Here is a 15456-nt window from a genome sequence, read left to right as displayed (position 1 = left end):
AGAGCACTAAGAGGGGGGGGGGGGGGGTGAATTAGTGCAGCGGAAAACTTTCTGCGATTAAAATCGAAAGCTGCGTTCGACCGATAAAAACAACTTCTGTATGAAAGTTGATACTAATCAATGTTAATGTCAAACTAAGCAGGCAGTTTGCAACTATGATGAAAACCAGAATATCGGCGCAAACTAAAATCCGAAGTTCGTACGAAGAAACTGATTTACGTCTAAATGCTGATTCGTAAATCACTTGATTAAATAAAACGCAGTTTAAACAGGAGTATAAAGGCAGTGTGCAGTATTAGTAAAGCTCAAAGCGTAAATGCAATCTGCAATATGATGATCATACGAAAAAGTAGATTTACGTCTAAACGCAGATTTACGTCTAAACGTTGAAACCTGTTTGTAAAATCGCAGAGGGCAGTAACTATTGAGAAGTTTGCAGTGAAGGTAAAATGCTTAAAGGAAATGCAAACCGAGATTTAGAGTGGTTCGGTCAATCTTGACCTACTCCACTTTTGGCTTCTTCCACCGATGAGGTCACCGACGTCAACTAGAGGCCTTCCTTCAATAGGCGAAGGCCAACCACCTTCTTATAGATTCACTCCTTTTGACGGGCTTAGGAGACAACCCTTACAGAAGTTTTCTCTCCTCTCTTTACAACTCAAACTTTGAAGAACAGAAAGAGGAGAACTAGCAGTTTTGAGCTCTAAGAACCACAGAAAGACAGCAAGATTTCGAGTGTATGTTCTATGCTTTCAGTGCTGAATGGGTGGGGTATTTATAGGCCCCAACCCAGTTCAAATTTGGAGCTCAATTCTGTCAATTCCCGGAATTCCGGGATCAGGCGGTTGCACCTCCTGACTGGGGCGGTTTCACCGCCTAGCAGAGCTCGAAGACTGAGCCTCTAGGCGGTGCCACCTCTGTCAGGGGTGGTTGCACCTCTCTGCCAGAGCTCGAAGACCGAGCTCAGGCGGTTGCACCGCCTGACTGGGGAGGTTGCACCGCCTGGCAAAGCTCGAAACTTGAGCTCTGGCGGTGCTACCTCTTGGCAGAAGAGGTTACACCGCCCAGTCTCGCTCGGAGACTGAGCCCGGGGCGGTGCCACCTCTTGGCTGGGGCGGTTGCACCGCCCAGTCTCGCTGGGAGACATAGTCTGGGCGGTGCTACCTCCTGGCTTGGGTAGTTGCACCTCCCACAGCAATCAGGGTCCGAATGGGTTAATCCATTCGGCCCAATTTGATTCTTTCAGGGGCCCAATTACCCCAAGATTAAGCTAATGGGATCACCTCCCATTTCTAACTTAATCAATGTGCTAACTACGATTATTTCCTAAGACATATTCTGCAGCTTGCTCCGGTGCGTCAATTGCTTCTTCCGGCAAGTTTCCGGCGAACTTCCGTCGATCATCCGACGAACCCTCGGTGATCCTCCTGCGGACTTCCGGCAAACTCCTGGACTTGCGACGATCCACTTGGCAAGTTCCGACGAGCTCCTTTGGCAAGCTTCTGGACTTCTCGGATTTGTTCCCGTAGAACCTCCGACGACTGTCCGAACTTCCGTCGAGCTCTTGAACTCCCAACGTGATCATTGTCATGACTCCGGCGCAACTCCTGCTGCATGTCTTACTTTCATCGTAGTTAATCCTGCACACTTATCTCAATACACAGATTAGACAAACAATTGACAATTGATTTCATCATCAAAATCCGAGATTCAACAGATTCGACATAGAAGATGGAATATGGAGTGGAGGCACAGAGCTTTCCTTGGATAGAGGTCAAGGACATAAACTCTTGCAGAGGTAAGAGCGGGATCATGTCGTTCCATGGGTCCTTCATTCTGATGGAGCGGGCTCATCCTACATGGTGCCAAAGACAAAGAGAGCTTCGAGGCACATGCACCTTACCTTAGAGAAGCATTTGATAGAGAAACTGAGACGACTCAACATGCGGAGGCGAAGTTGGGTTCAAAAGGCCTTGGCACAAGGCAAGAGTGTTGAATCTCGCATTTTGATAATGAAACCACTTGATATGTGTTTATGTTTTAATCTGCGTTTTGAGTGACGTAGGATACTCCGATCAGGATGAGACAATTAAAGCAGGAAAAATCATGTTGTGTCGGAGGAACATGTCAGAAGATTGGACGTCGGGTCGGTGGATCGGTCGACGTATCGACAGAAGGCTTCGGGTCGTGGACTCGGGCATCGGGCCAAGAAGAACGGGTATTGTGCCAAGGATATCGGAGTTGCGGAGTCAATTGGCCGATTGGGCAATAGGCCACAGGAGAGGACGATGCGCCGAAGAATCAAACAAAGCGTCGAGGGACCAATGACATGCCGGACAACTTGGTTAATTGCTTAGGATTAATTATCTCGATCGAAGTTTTGTTTTACATTTGTAGGATTAACTACGATGAAAGTAAGACATGCAGCAGGAGTTGCGCCGGAGTCAAGACTATGATCACATTGGGAGTTCGAGAGCTCGACGGAAGTCCGGACGGTCGTCGGAAGTTCTACGGGAACAAATCCGAGAAGTCCAGGAGCTTGCCAAAAGAAGCTCGTCGGAACTCGCCAAGTGGATCGTCGCAAGTCCAGGAGTTTGCCGGAAGTCCGTCAGAGCATCGCCGGAGGTTCGTCGGATATTCGCCGGAAGTTTGCCGGAAGAAGCGATTGACGTACCGGAAGAAAGCTGTAGTAAATGTCTTAAGAAATTCGTAGTTTGAACGATGATTAAGTTAGAAATGAGAGGTGATCCCATTAACTTAACCTTAGGGCAATTGGGCCCTTGATAGACCCAAATTGGGCCGAATGGATCAGCCCATTCAGACCCAGATTTCTTGGCCAGAGGTGGCACTGCCTGGGTCGGCGGTGGCACCGCCTAGGGCTCAGTCTCCAAGCTCTGGTTGGGCGGTGCAACTGCCATTGATAGAGGTGCAACCGCCTGAGCTCGGTCTCCGAGCTCTGGCAGGAGGTGCAACTGCCCCTGACAAGAGGTGGCACCGCCTAGAGGCTCTGTCTTCGAGCTCTGCCAGGCGATGCAACCACCCCAGTCAGGCGATGCAACCGCCAGACCCCGGAATTCCGGGAGATGACAGTTTTGAGCTCGAAATTCAAATTGGGTTGGGGCCTATAAATACCCCACCCTTTCAGCAATGAAAAGGTAACCCAAAAGGCACCGAAAGCTTGATCTTTCTCTTTGATTTTAGAGCTCAAAAGTGTTGTAAAGTCTAGAAATTCTCCTCCCTCTTTTCTTCCAAGTTTTGATCTTTCAAGAGAGGAGAGAAAAGTTTGTAAGGGTTGTCTCCTAAGCCCGTTAAAAGGAGTGAAACTGTAAAAGGATGGTTGGCCTTCGCCTATTGAAGGAAGGCCTCTAGTGGACGTCGGTGACCTCGTCGGTGGAGGAAGCCAAAAGTGGATGTAGGTCAAGATTGATCGAACCACTCTAAAATCGCGGGGCTCTTTGGTTTGCATTTACTTTGAGCATATTATCTTTACTGCAAACCTCCTTAATAGCTTACTGCCTTCTACGAATTTACGATCATGTTTCAAAGTTCAGTATTTTTCGAATCGGTGTTTAGACGTAAATCAATTTTATCGTACGAATATCATATTTCAGTTTACGCTTACATTCTGATTTCCATCATAATTGCAAATTGCCCTTATAGATTCGCTTTAACTGCATCTTGCTTGATCACAAGTTAAAGTGATTTATGAATCGGTTTTTCTACCGAAATCGCTCTTATTGTACGAACGCAGTTTTAATCGTCGAAAGTTTTCCGCTGCACTAATTCACCCCCCCCCCCCCCCCTTCTTAGTGCTCTTGATCCTAACAATTGGTATCAGAACCCAGTATTTCTCATTTCGGATTTACACCTGAGAGAAATGACTCTTCATGGCTTTCAAGAGGGCTTATCGGTTGTTCGTCCACCGTTGTTTAACGGATTGGACTACACTTACTAGAAAACTTGAATGAGAGTTTTCTTGATTTCTATGAATTTGGAGTTATGGAATATTGTTGAAAACGGTTTTCATCTTCCTTCTAAACCGATGAACGAATGGTCGGATTTGGAGAAGAAGTATTTTTCTTTAAACGCAAAGGCTATGAATGCCTTATTTTGCGCTTTGGACAAAAATGAGTTCAATCGGATTTCTATGTTCGAAACGGCTTTTGATATTTGGCGAACACTTGAAATCATGCATGAGGGAACTAGTAGAGTCAAAGACTCGAAAGTTAACATTTTATTACATGATTTTGAGCTTTTTCGAATGCAACCAAGCGAGACTATAGGCGACATGTACACCCGTTTCACGGATGTCGTCAATAATCTAAGAGTTCTTAGTAATTTTTTTTCGAATTTTGATCTCATAAGCAAGATCTTAAGATCCCTTTCAAAAAGGTGGGATCCTAAAATAACGGCAATACAAGAAACAAAAGATTTAAATATTTTTCCACTTGAAGAACTTATCGGTTCATTGATGACATATGAAATAGTGCACAATGCACATGATGAACAAAACAACCTTCCAAAGAACAGGAAGGATTTTAGACATAGAACATTTGAAGACCACTCGAGCATAAGCTCAAGTGATGATGAACTTAAACTACAAATGAAACAAAAATTAAAAAGCAAAAAGAACGGAACTACTTGTTTTGAACGCAAGAAGAAGAACACAAAGTGGGATGAATCGAGCTCCTCCGAAGACGAGGAGAAAATCAAGAAAGGCGAGGTGGCAAACTACGCCTTAATGACATTCAACGATGAGGTAATCGAAACTCCCTTAATTTATTTTAAAATTACTTGATGTTTTTCATGATGTATTTTCTTTTTAATTATTTTTCTTAAAAATTACATATTAAATTTTTTTTTTGAAAATGCAAGAATATGATCATGCTCGTAATTTGAAAATAATAATGAAAAGTATATGTTTCATGTCAATGAAATAAAATGTTAGATTTAAATCTAATGATCATATGTATGTTTTTCTTAAGAAGAAAAAATGTGTATTTTGATTATTTCTGATTTTGATTAAAACCATGCTTAATGTCTTAATGAAAATATTAAGAAGATTAATATCATGCTATATGTGGTTAAGAAGTAATAATGTGTATCATGTTGATTTCCATTGTTATTTCTCGATTTTGATTAAATAAAATCATGCTTGAAGAAATGCATAATGATGTAATATTAAATATTTTGATACTATGATTGATAATTTTATGCATGAAATTTTAAGTTATACATGATGATAAGCATGTGTTATTTTCATGAGTGTATTTGAAAAACATATGGTAAAAATGTGTCCGAATGTATGAACTTATTAAAATCATTTTTCGGACGTCCTTAATTCACTCTCTAAATTGCTATAATGAGAACTTTACACTATTACATGCCTTAATAACATGTTGAAAATTATGTGTTTTGTATATAAAAATTTCCATGATCATGAGCATGTTTTATCTTCATGATTGAACTTGAAAATCTATAGCAAAACCTTGTCCGAATGCATGAAAGTGTTAAATTTCATTTTCGGATTTTCTTGATCATAACAATTCATTTTTGAGAATATGTTGATCTTGATGGTTTTATGACGAAATTCATTTTTTGATCCTAAACGTTGATACATGTTTTTATTTAACATAAATGAAAAAGTATGCTAACATGAAATCCATCACTTAAAATGAAATACTTAAAAAAGGGGGAGGAAAATATATTATCAATGAAATCATGAATCTACCTATATTATGAATTTTGTGAACCATAAAAGTGATTTTGATGATTTAAATTTGAAATGAGTTTTATCAAAATCATGATATTAATTTGTTGGAATAACATGAGATTACCTTTGATGATCATTTTGATTTATGGAATTTTAGATTCATGACTTGGTCTTACATTTGTTTATGAGATAGGTTGAAATCTTTGTACCTTTGAATTATTCCCTTTTCCTTTTAATTTTTGAATTTATGCATGTTATATGTCAAACATTTGAAACCATGTTTTGGGATCATGCATATCTAAGAAATGTTGATTTGATAAATTGAATGAGTTGAAAATGAATGATGATTTTTCTCTTGAATATAACTTGTGATATTTTTTTATATAAATCATCATTTTGATTTCTCGACATTCGATACATGAGATTTTATTATGAATCAAAATTTCTCATTAATGGAACTCCTATTATTCTACTTGATATTTTCATAAGAGGAGATTTTCTAAATGAATCATGATTTTTCCTTGTGAGTTCTTGGATTTATTACTTGATTTTCTTTTAAAACAAGATCTCTTCTTTGTACTCCTATAATTTTTCTTGATATTTATTTAAAGAATATATTTACTATATGAATCATGTTTTTTGGTATTCAAATGATTTTATCCTTCATTACATGATTTCTTTGTATTTATGGCTTGCATGGCTTGAAATGTTTTGGAATGATAATGCAACACTATGATTTTTCCCTTAGATAAAAAGGCATGCAATACTTTGATTTTTTTTTGAAATAATATGAAAATCAATAATAGAATGATGATTTGGAATCATGCATGTAATGATGATGTTATATTTTATATACATGATGATTTGGCATAATCCATACAATACTTATGCCTTTTATTATGATGTATATGATGTATTGTATATGATGTGAATCATGATTAAAATTACCTTAATTTGAATTCAAGGTTTATCTCAATTATGAAATTTTGAAATAAGAATGATTACTCACCTTTATCATGATTTAGAAATTGACGCAAAGGGTCTTCCCTTCTTTTTAACATTGACAAAGGGGGAGAAATATCGTTAGCTCATCTTGCAAAATTTAGAAACATGCACTTTGCAAAGCTAGCAAATATTTGCTAGCTTACATATTGCAAGGAAAAGAACTTGACATCTTGAACATCACAAAAATTTGCTACTTTGCATGATGTAAAATTTGCTAGAATTGCTAGCTTGTGATCTAAAGAGAAGCAAAAAGTTGCTATCTCAAAAGAGCCAAACTAGCTAGCTTGCACAATTCAAGAAGAAAGCAAAATTTGCACTTCTCAAAAGAGAACAAATTGCTATCTTGAACATCGCCGATAATTGCTAGCTTGAAATCTCAAGAAAATGTAAAAATGTTCTATCTTGCCTATATCAAGATGCTAAACATACTAAACTTGCACTTTGCAACGGAAACAAAATTGCGAGCTCAAACATTGCAAAGGAAGCAAAATTTGCTAGCTTGCAAACTTGCATATTTCAAGAAGCAAGAGTTGCTTTCTTGATTATCTCTAAATTGCTAGCTTGCTAGATTGCATGATGATAAAAAAATTTAATATTATGTTTTTCATGCAATGAGTTGAACTTATATCACAAACACAAGAATAGTTGTACTTCTCCTTTTTGTTGATGACAAAGGGGGAGAAGTATGTTGATGACTTGACATGTTATGCATAAGTTTATGATGACATGTTGCTTGGATTTTCGAATCCAAGAGTTTATATCAATATGGCATATTGATAAGGGGAGTTTTTTTAAACTCCGGGAGTTAAGGTTAACTCCGTCATCAAGTGGTTATCATCATCAAAAAGGGGGAGATTGTTGAATCTCATATTTTGATGATAAAACCACTTGATATATGTTTATGTTTTGATCTGCGTATTGAGTGACGCATGATACTTCGATCAGGATGAGACAATTAAAGCAGGAAAAATCATGTTGTGTCGGAGGAACATGTCAGAAGATTAGACGTCGGGCTAGTGGATCCATCGACGTATCGACAGAAGGCTTCGGGTCGTGGACTCGGGCATTGGGCATTGGGCCAAGAAGAGCGGGTATTGTGCCAAGGATATCGGAGTTGCGGAGTCAACTGGCCGATTGGGCAATAGGCCGCATGAGAGGACGATACGCCGAAGAATCAGACGAAGCGTCGAGGGACCAATGACATACCGAACAACTTGGTTAATTGCTTAGGATTAATTGTCTCGATCGAAGTTTTGTTTTACATGGGCAGGATTAACTACGATGAAAGTAAGACATGTAGTAGGAGTTACGCCGGAGTCAAGACTATGATCACGTTGGGAGTTCGAGAGCTCGACGGAAGTCCGGACGGTCGTCGAAGGTTCTACGGGAACAAATCCGAGAAGTCCAGGAGCTTGCCAAAAGAAGCTCGTCGGAACTCGCTAAGTGGATCGTCGTAAGTCCAGGAGTTTGCCGAAAGTCCGTCGGAGCATCGTCGGAGGTTCGTCGGATGTTCGCCGGAAGTTCGCTGGAAGCTCGCCGGAAGAAGCGATTGACGCACCGGAAGCAAGCTGTAGTAAATGTCTTAAGAAATTCGTAGTTAACACGATGATTAAGTTAGAAATGGGAGGTGATCCCATTAACTTAACCTTCGGGCAATTGGGCCCTTGATAGACCCAAATTGGGCCGAATGGTTCAGCCCATTTAGACCCAGATTTCTTGGCTAGAGGTGGCACCGCCTGGGTCGGCGGTGGCACCACCCAGGCTCAGTCTCCGAGCTCTGGCTGAGTGGTGCAACCGCCTCTGATAGAGGTGCAACCGCCTGAGCTTGGTCTCTGAGCTTTGGCTGGGCGGTGCAACCGCCCCAATCAGGCGGTGCCACCGCCTGAGCTCGGTCTCCGAGCTTTGGCAGGAGGTGCAACCGCCCCTGACAGGAGGTGGCACCGCCCAGAGGCTCAGTCTTCGAGCTCTGCTAAGCGGTGCAACAGCCCCAGTCAGGTGGTGCAACCGCCAGACCCCGAAATTCCGGGAGATGACAGTTTTGAGCTCGAAATTCAAATTGGGTTGGGGCCTATAAATACCCCACCCTTTCAGCAATGAAAGGGCAACCCAAAAGGCACCGAAAGCTTGATCTTTCTCTATGATTTTAGAGCTCAAAAGTGTTGTAAAGTCTAGAAGTTCTCCTCCCTCTTTTCTTCCAAGTTTTGATCTTTCAAGAGAGGAGAGAAAAGTTTGTAAGGATTGTCTGTCACGCCCTTCAAAATATCCATGATATTAAAAATTTTCATCGCAAATCCATCCAGGATCCAAACACAATTTGAGGACACTGAAAAATATTCTATCAAATTCACAACTATAAAACCTGTGCAGTTTATAATCATATATCACATAACTCGATAATTCACATTTATGGCCACCCAAGCCAACTTGACAAACATGAACAACATTTATAAATCCACAAGCTAAATAAATTATACAATCAGAACTCCAACTATTCACCACAAGTTCATATCATCATAAATTAGACTTAACATTCCGAAATTTCAAATAAGAGAGATCGTCTAACACTTTTATAAGATATATCCATTTCGATTAATCGACAACATTTCATTAGATACAAAATATACTTATACAACAATAACATAATAACTAACAAGACTTGCCCATAATTCTGAATAGCTCTCCACTACCTTAGCCCAATTCAAACATCTCAAAGAGTGACAAGCTGACCTGAAAGATTTTATATAACGGAGTGAGCTAAAAACAGCTCAGCAAGTGACAAAGCATATTCAGAACAAAAGGAATGATTTTAAACAAGGTATCATAATGTAAGTCAGAATATAAGAATTTTCAAGATACCATATCATTAGATACAAAATCATATGTGTCATGTCATTCAAAACCTATTTGGTTCATAACAAATGGAGCATAGAGTAATTGGAGCATATCAATAGCGTATGAAATGTTCCGGAGCATATCAATTACATATGGAACATTTCGAAGTATAACAATAGCAAATGAAACATTTCGGAGCATATCAAAAGCGTATGAAATGTTTCGGAGCATATCAATAATAAATGAAACATTTCAGAACATATCAATGGCGTATGGACCATTTCGGAACATTTCAAAAAACGAATACGAAATAGAAGCTCAAACGTCGAATCGAAGTTGCATTCATTTCATTCTTATCCAAAGCATGTATAGAAACACATAACCAAAGCTCTGGATATCATATCAAACATACAGAAGGTGAAGTGGGACCATAACATAATATGGTACATCCATTTTTGAATTACCACCAAACATAAGTCTCTCACGTCTGGGAGCTCCATCCACCCACGTCTAAGTGAAGTCATAGGGGCCGACAGAGCATCACAGGCTCTATGCATAACTCCCTTCACCATTTCTGGCAAAGGTTCACAATATCCCACAAACACCAGAGTATAAAGGGACAGAAAGAACAATAAATAGCACATATCGGAAGCACAAGCGGAACAACAAAACGTACATGTGCCTTTACGAGTCAATACGAAGTAAGCAATAATCTTTCACAATTGTATTCAGATTTGAAAGGAAATGAAAGCAAGAGCATTCAAGGATTCCAAGCAATCACATATAACTAAATTCAAATAAGAAGGTTAGATAAATTCAATGTCCAAAGGAATGAAACTGGAATAGGCACATATCGAAAGCAAATGTGGAACAATGAGATATACATATGCCTATATGAGTCAATACGATATAGCATAAACGTTACACAATAATTTTCAAGAATGCAAATAACTTTAAGGACAACAGCATACAAGAATTCAAAGCAGCAATATAAAGCTCAATTGAATAAGAAAGCTAAAGGATATCAATTTCCAAAGGAATGAAACCAGAATATGCGAAATCGATCAAAGCTCGATTTCTGGTAGAATTCAAGAGGAACATTGAACAAATGATTCAAACTATCAATTATGCTCCAATATACTCAAGAAAGCTATTGTGGAAAGATATTTCAATCTAGTTTATGATGAAACAAGTTTCATATGAATTGAACTGTCCAACAGAGAGAGTTACAAATAATTTGGTAAACAAGGGTCGCAGAACAAAATCTCTGTTTGGCAGAATTCATAAGGTCAGATTCAACAGATAACTGGGCAGGTGTTTAGATTCTAAATCTTTCAATCCATATATCAAAAGAAAGATCTACGAGTCTAGTTTCCAATGAAATCAGGTTTGAACAAATCGGAGTTTCCAACAGACTTATAGGCAACTCGGTATCAAAAGGTCAAAATCTCAGAAGTTGCACAGATTCGAATCGTTACGTCTAAACAAGAGATATATCAAATGCAAGGCTAGAACAATTCAAAGTTCCTCATATTCAAAGCAAATGTAGAGATAAAATTGCAGTAAGGAAAGATCAGGACACTTGCAATAGGAAAGATTAGAAAGCTTGCAATAGAAAGGATCAGAACACTTGCAATAGAAAGGATCGAAACACTTGCACTAGGAAAATCATAATACTTGCAATAAGAAAAATTAGAGCAATTATAGGAGAAACGATCGGGAAACTTGCCTTTTGAAGGTTTTGATCTAAAGATTCGAAGAAGGTGTCAGCCCAAATCTTTCTACTTTTCCTCCGTGTCCTCTCCTTGTTTCGTGTTATACATATGTCTTCTCTTTTTCCTCCACAACTGCAGCTCATGCAGAACATAGAGGTATAATCACCTGCTCTCTCTTACTCTCATTCCTTCGTTTTCTTTTTTTCAAACGCAGCTATCGCAGCCATCGCCGCTGCCACTACCACAGTCGTAGCCACGACCGCCCCTTCCATCACAACCGCAGCCCCTTCCACTGTACTACTTCCTTCCTCCCTTCTCTCGTTCCTACTTTTTTCTTTCCCAAACACAACTGCCGCAGACGCAGCCGCCACCACCGCAACCACAACCTCTTCTTCTTTCCCTTTCCTTTCTTTCTCTTTCCCAAAAGTAGCTGTTGCAGCCACCACCGTTGCCGCAGCTACCGCAGCCAACGTCGCAGCCACGACCGCCGCCACCACAGCCGTAGCCTCTTCTTCCTCCCCTGGTCTGTTTCCTCTCCTTCTCTTCCAGCTGCAGCTGCCACTGCCGCAGCTGCCTCCCCTTCTCCTCTTCCTCTCTTCTTCCCTTTTCCTTTCTCTTCTTCTTCCTTTCCTTCTCTTCTTTCCCAGCTGCACTGCTGCAGTCGCAGCCTCAGCCTCAGCCACGGTCGGAGCCTCTTCTTCCTCCCCTGCTCATCTTCCTCTCCTTCTTCTCTTCCAGCTGCAGCTGCCATCGCCGCAGCCGCAGCCCCTTCTTCCCCTTCTCTTCTTCCTCTCCTTCCCTTCTTCCTTCCTCTTCTTCTTTCCCTGCCACAGCTGCAACTGCCACAGCCGCAGCCGCAGCTGCTTCTTTCCTTTCTCCTCTTTCTTCTCCTTCCTTTCTTCTTCTTCTCTTCTTCCTCACCTTCTCTTCCTCTCCTTCTCTTCCAGCTACAGCTGCCATCGCCGCAGCCGCAGCCCCTTCTTCCCCTTCTCTTCTTCCTCTCCTTCCCTTCTTCCTTCCTTTTCTTCTTTCCCTGCCACAGCCGCAGCCGCAGCTGCTTCTTTCCTTTCTCCTCTTTCTTCTCCTTCCTTTCTTCTTCTTCTCTTCTTCCTCACCTTCTCTTCCTCTCCTTCTCTTCCAGCTACAGCTGCCACCGCCGCAGCCGCAGCTCCTCCTTTCCCTTCTCTTCTTCTTCTCCTCTTCTTCTTCCCTCCTCCTCCCCGGCGTCACACACACCCTCTCCTCTGTTTCCTCTGCAGGAAACAGAGGTATCACAACCTCTTCTCCTGCGTCCTCTTCTTCTTCTCTTCCTCTTCTTCTTCTTCTCCTCTTCGAACGCCCCACACCTCTCCTCTGTTTCCACCTGCAGGAAACAGAGGTGCTGCAGCCCTAGCTGCTGCCACCTCTCGCTCCTCTCCCTCTTCCCTCTCTTTTCCCTCTTCCTCTTCTTCTTCTTCCTTCTCCTTCCTTTCTTCTTCTTCTCTTCTTCCTCACCTTCTCTTCCAGCTGCTGCTGCCACCGCCGCAGCCGTAGCTCCTCCTTTCCCTCCTCTTCTTCTCCTCTTCTTCTTCCCTCCTCCTCCCCGGCATCACACACACCCTCTCCTCTATTTCCTCTGCAGGAAACACAGGTATTACAACCTCTTCTTCTTCTTCTCCTCTTCGAACGCCCCACACCTCTCCTCTGTTTCCACCTGCAGGAAACAGAGGTGCAGTAGCCCTAGCTGCTTCCACCTCTCGCTCCTCTCCCTCTTCCCTCTCTTCTCCCTCTTCTTCTCCTCTTCCCTTTTCCTCCCCAACGCCACACACCTCCTCGCTGCAGCCTTGCCGCAGCTATCCTCCTCTCTTCTTCTTCTTCTTCTTCTTCTTCTTCTTCTCTTCTTCTCCCCACGCCCCACCGCTCAACAGAGAGAGCGTGGGAGGCGGTGGGATAAAACCGAAATTTTTGGTTTTCTTTATTTTTTTCTTTTTGCAACTTAACAGTTTAGTCCTTGAAATTTCTATATTTACATATAGGTCCTCCAATTTACATATAAATCCTTATTAGTAAATTTTCAAAAGTGAGGGATATTACATTGTCTTTAAGCTCGTCAAAAGGAGTAAAACTGTAAAAGGGTGGTTGGCCTTCGCCTATTGAAGGAAAGCCTTTAGTGAACGTCGGTGACCTCGTCAGTGGAGGAAGCCAAAAGTGGATATAGATCAAATTGACCGAACCACTCTAAAATCGTGGTGCTCTCTGGTTTGCATTTACTTTGAGCATATTATCTTTACTGCAAACCTCCTCAATAGCTTACTGCCTTCTGCGAATTTATGATTGTGTTTCAAAGTTCAGTATTTTCTGAATCGATGTTTAGACGTAAATCAGTTTTATCTTACGAACATCATATTTCAGTTTGCGCTTACATTCTGATTTCCATCATAACTGCAAACTGCCCTTATATATTCACTTTAATTGCATTTTGCTTGATCACAAGTTAAAGTGATTTACGAATCGACTTTTCTATCGAAATCGCTCGTATCGTACGAACGCAGTTTTAATCGTCGAAAGTTTTCCGCTGCACTAATTAACCCCCCCCCCCCCTTCTTAGTGCTTTTGATCCTAACAAAGAGGATGTGGAGGCGGGTACTCTTGAAGAATATGTCACAGTGCTGCCATTCAAGTTGCCATAAAGGGAGCGGTGCGCAGTAGAGATTATGCTGGTAGGGGTAGAGGCCCAGGATCCAAACAATGGTGCACCAATTTCAGCAAAGTCAGTGGACTTCGGGAGCTACTAGGTGATGGACTATCCTAGACCGGTGCTTCGTCTAGGTGTGACCCAAGAGCGGGTGGATGAAGGTCGATTGCCAAAAGGAGCGAACACAATCGAAGGTGAAAGAGGCCCTGCGATGTGTTAATAGAGGACATATATAGAGGAATCACAATATGATTTCATCCCACAAGGATCAAAATACAATAGAGATGTCACTAGGAGACGACATGGTGCAGCAGATCATGGTGGAATAGTTCGAGGCGATGCGATACACACGAATCTAGTCCCGTGAGGGACTATATCATACAGAGATATAATCAGGTTCTACTAGGAGCTCCACTTTAGTGAACAACACGATGACAAGATGGGCTATGGATTCAAGAAGTGAAAGCCACGGTCCCGTAGAGGCAGATCTTCCGTGCGTGCATCGAATTTTACATCAGATGAAAGCCTTGGTCATCAGCATATGGGGGCTATGTACCACTAAGAGAAAAGTTCGAATGCAAGTGCTAGCGAGTCCTAAGGGAGGGACTTGATCATGCAAAGGTATGATCAGAGCGGTTGGAGAGTTGGACTGCTCGAGAGCCCATATTCGCTTAAGGGAGCCTAACAAGTCAGAGAACAAGGTCGAGTAAGCGAACGTTGCTACCAAGGAAGCTAAGGAGAACAAAATCAGTGCGAACCCTGCAACATGATGGTAGAGGCCATACATGAGAGTTGTAATTTATCTTTCCATCGACCAAAGGGGAACTGCTTGGAGAACACAAAGGTGTTGAAGCAGGGGGTCAAAAGGGGCGAGGAAGTGACGATGAGTCCAAAGGGACTTAGCTACCCAAAATCAAGCATTGGTTAAAAAGGAGGTGGACTCGGAGGAGTGCCACAATGCTATAGAGGCAGATCTACCAACCGTGAAGAAAGGGATGTAGATGTGAGGCGACAGATAGTAGAGCCACGGGCATGGCAGCACCATGGTACTATAGAGGCGGGACTTCCATGAAGTCATCGATCCCTTGCTCTCATGGAGGGAGAGGCTTGGTCACGAAAGGGACCGAGGAGGTGGAGTATGCAGAGGCAAACTCCAAGTACCAAGACAAGGCTGAAGGGCAGAGGCCAAGGAACTACGTAAGACCAGTGTCAACGAGCTTCTCATCAAGATAGCCAAAAGTGAAGGACTTCGGGTCGTACAAGAGTGCACAACTAAGGAATGAAGCTGGCAGTATGCGATGCTGTACCTTTGCTACTCTATGGAGTAGGCGGCAGGGTTGATGGAGAAGACGGTACAATCCTAGAGGTGACCAAAACTATTAAAGACTTACTTTAAGTTAGGGTGAAAACATCCTGCATTCTAGAAGTTTGATGGTATTGAGAATGTGAATCACAGTAGCAAACTTAACGTAAGGAGTGCAAACACTTCAAGTGCTTCAAAAGTGTGAGCAAAGAGT

At 41.8% G+C, this 15456-nt stretch overlaps 1 long non-coding RNA gene across 1 annotated transcript; it reads right to left on the bottom strand.

Moving 5' to 3' along the window:
* Positions 1–9224: 9224 nt before the first annotated feature.
* LOC135645259 (uncharacterized) lies at positions 9225–13151 on the bottom strand. Its single transcript, XR_010498707.1, has 2 exons — positions 11280–13151; positions 9225–9445 (listed from the first exon to the last, which is right to left on the bottom strand). It is a non-coding gene; the product is annotated as an uncharacterized LOC135645259 (long non-coding RNA).
* Positions 13152–15456: the final 2305 nt, after the last annotated feature.

The sequence above is a fragment of the Musa acuminata genome, chromosome BXJ3-8, assembly GCF_036884655.1.
Source record: "Musa acuminata AAA Group cultivar baxijiao chromosome BXJ3-8, Cavendish_Baxijiao_AAA, whole genome shotgun sequence".
Classification (NCBI taxonomy): domain Eukaryota; kingdom Viridiplantae; phylum Streptophyta; class Magnoliopsida; order Zingiberales; family Musaceae; genus Musa; species Musa acuminata.
The sequence above is the reverse complement of the archived record's forward strand: the minus strand, read 5'-3'. Positions and strand labels throughout refer to the sequence as shown.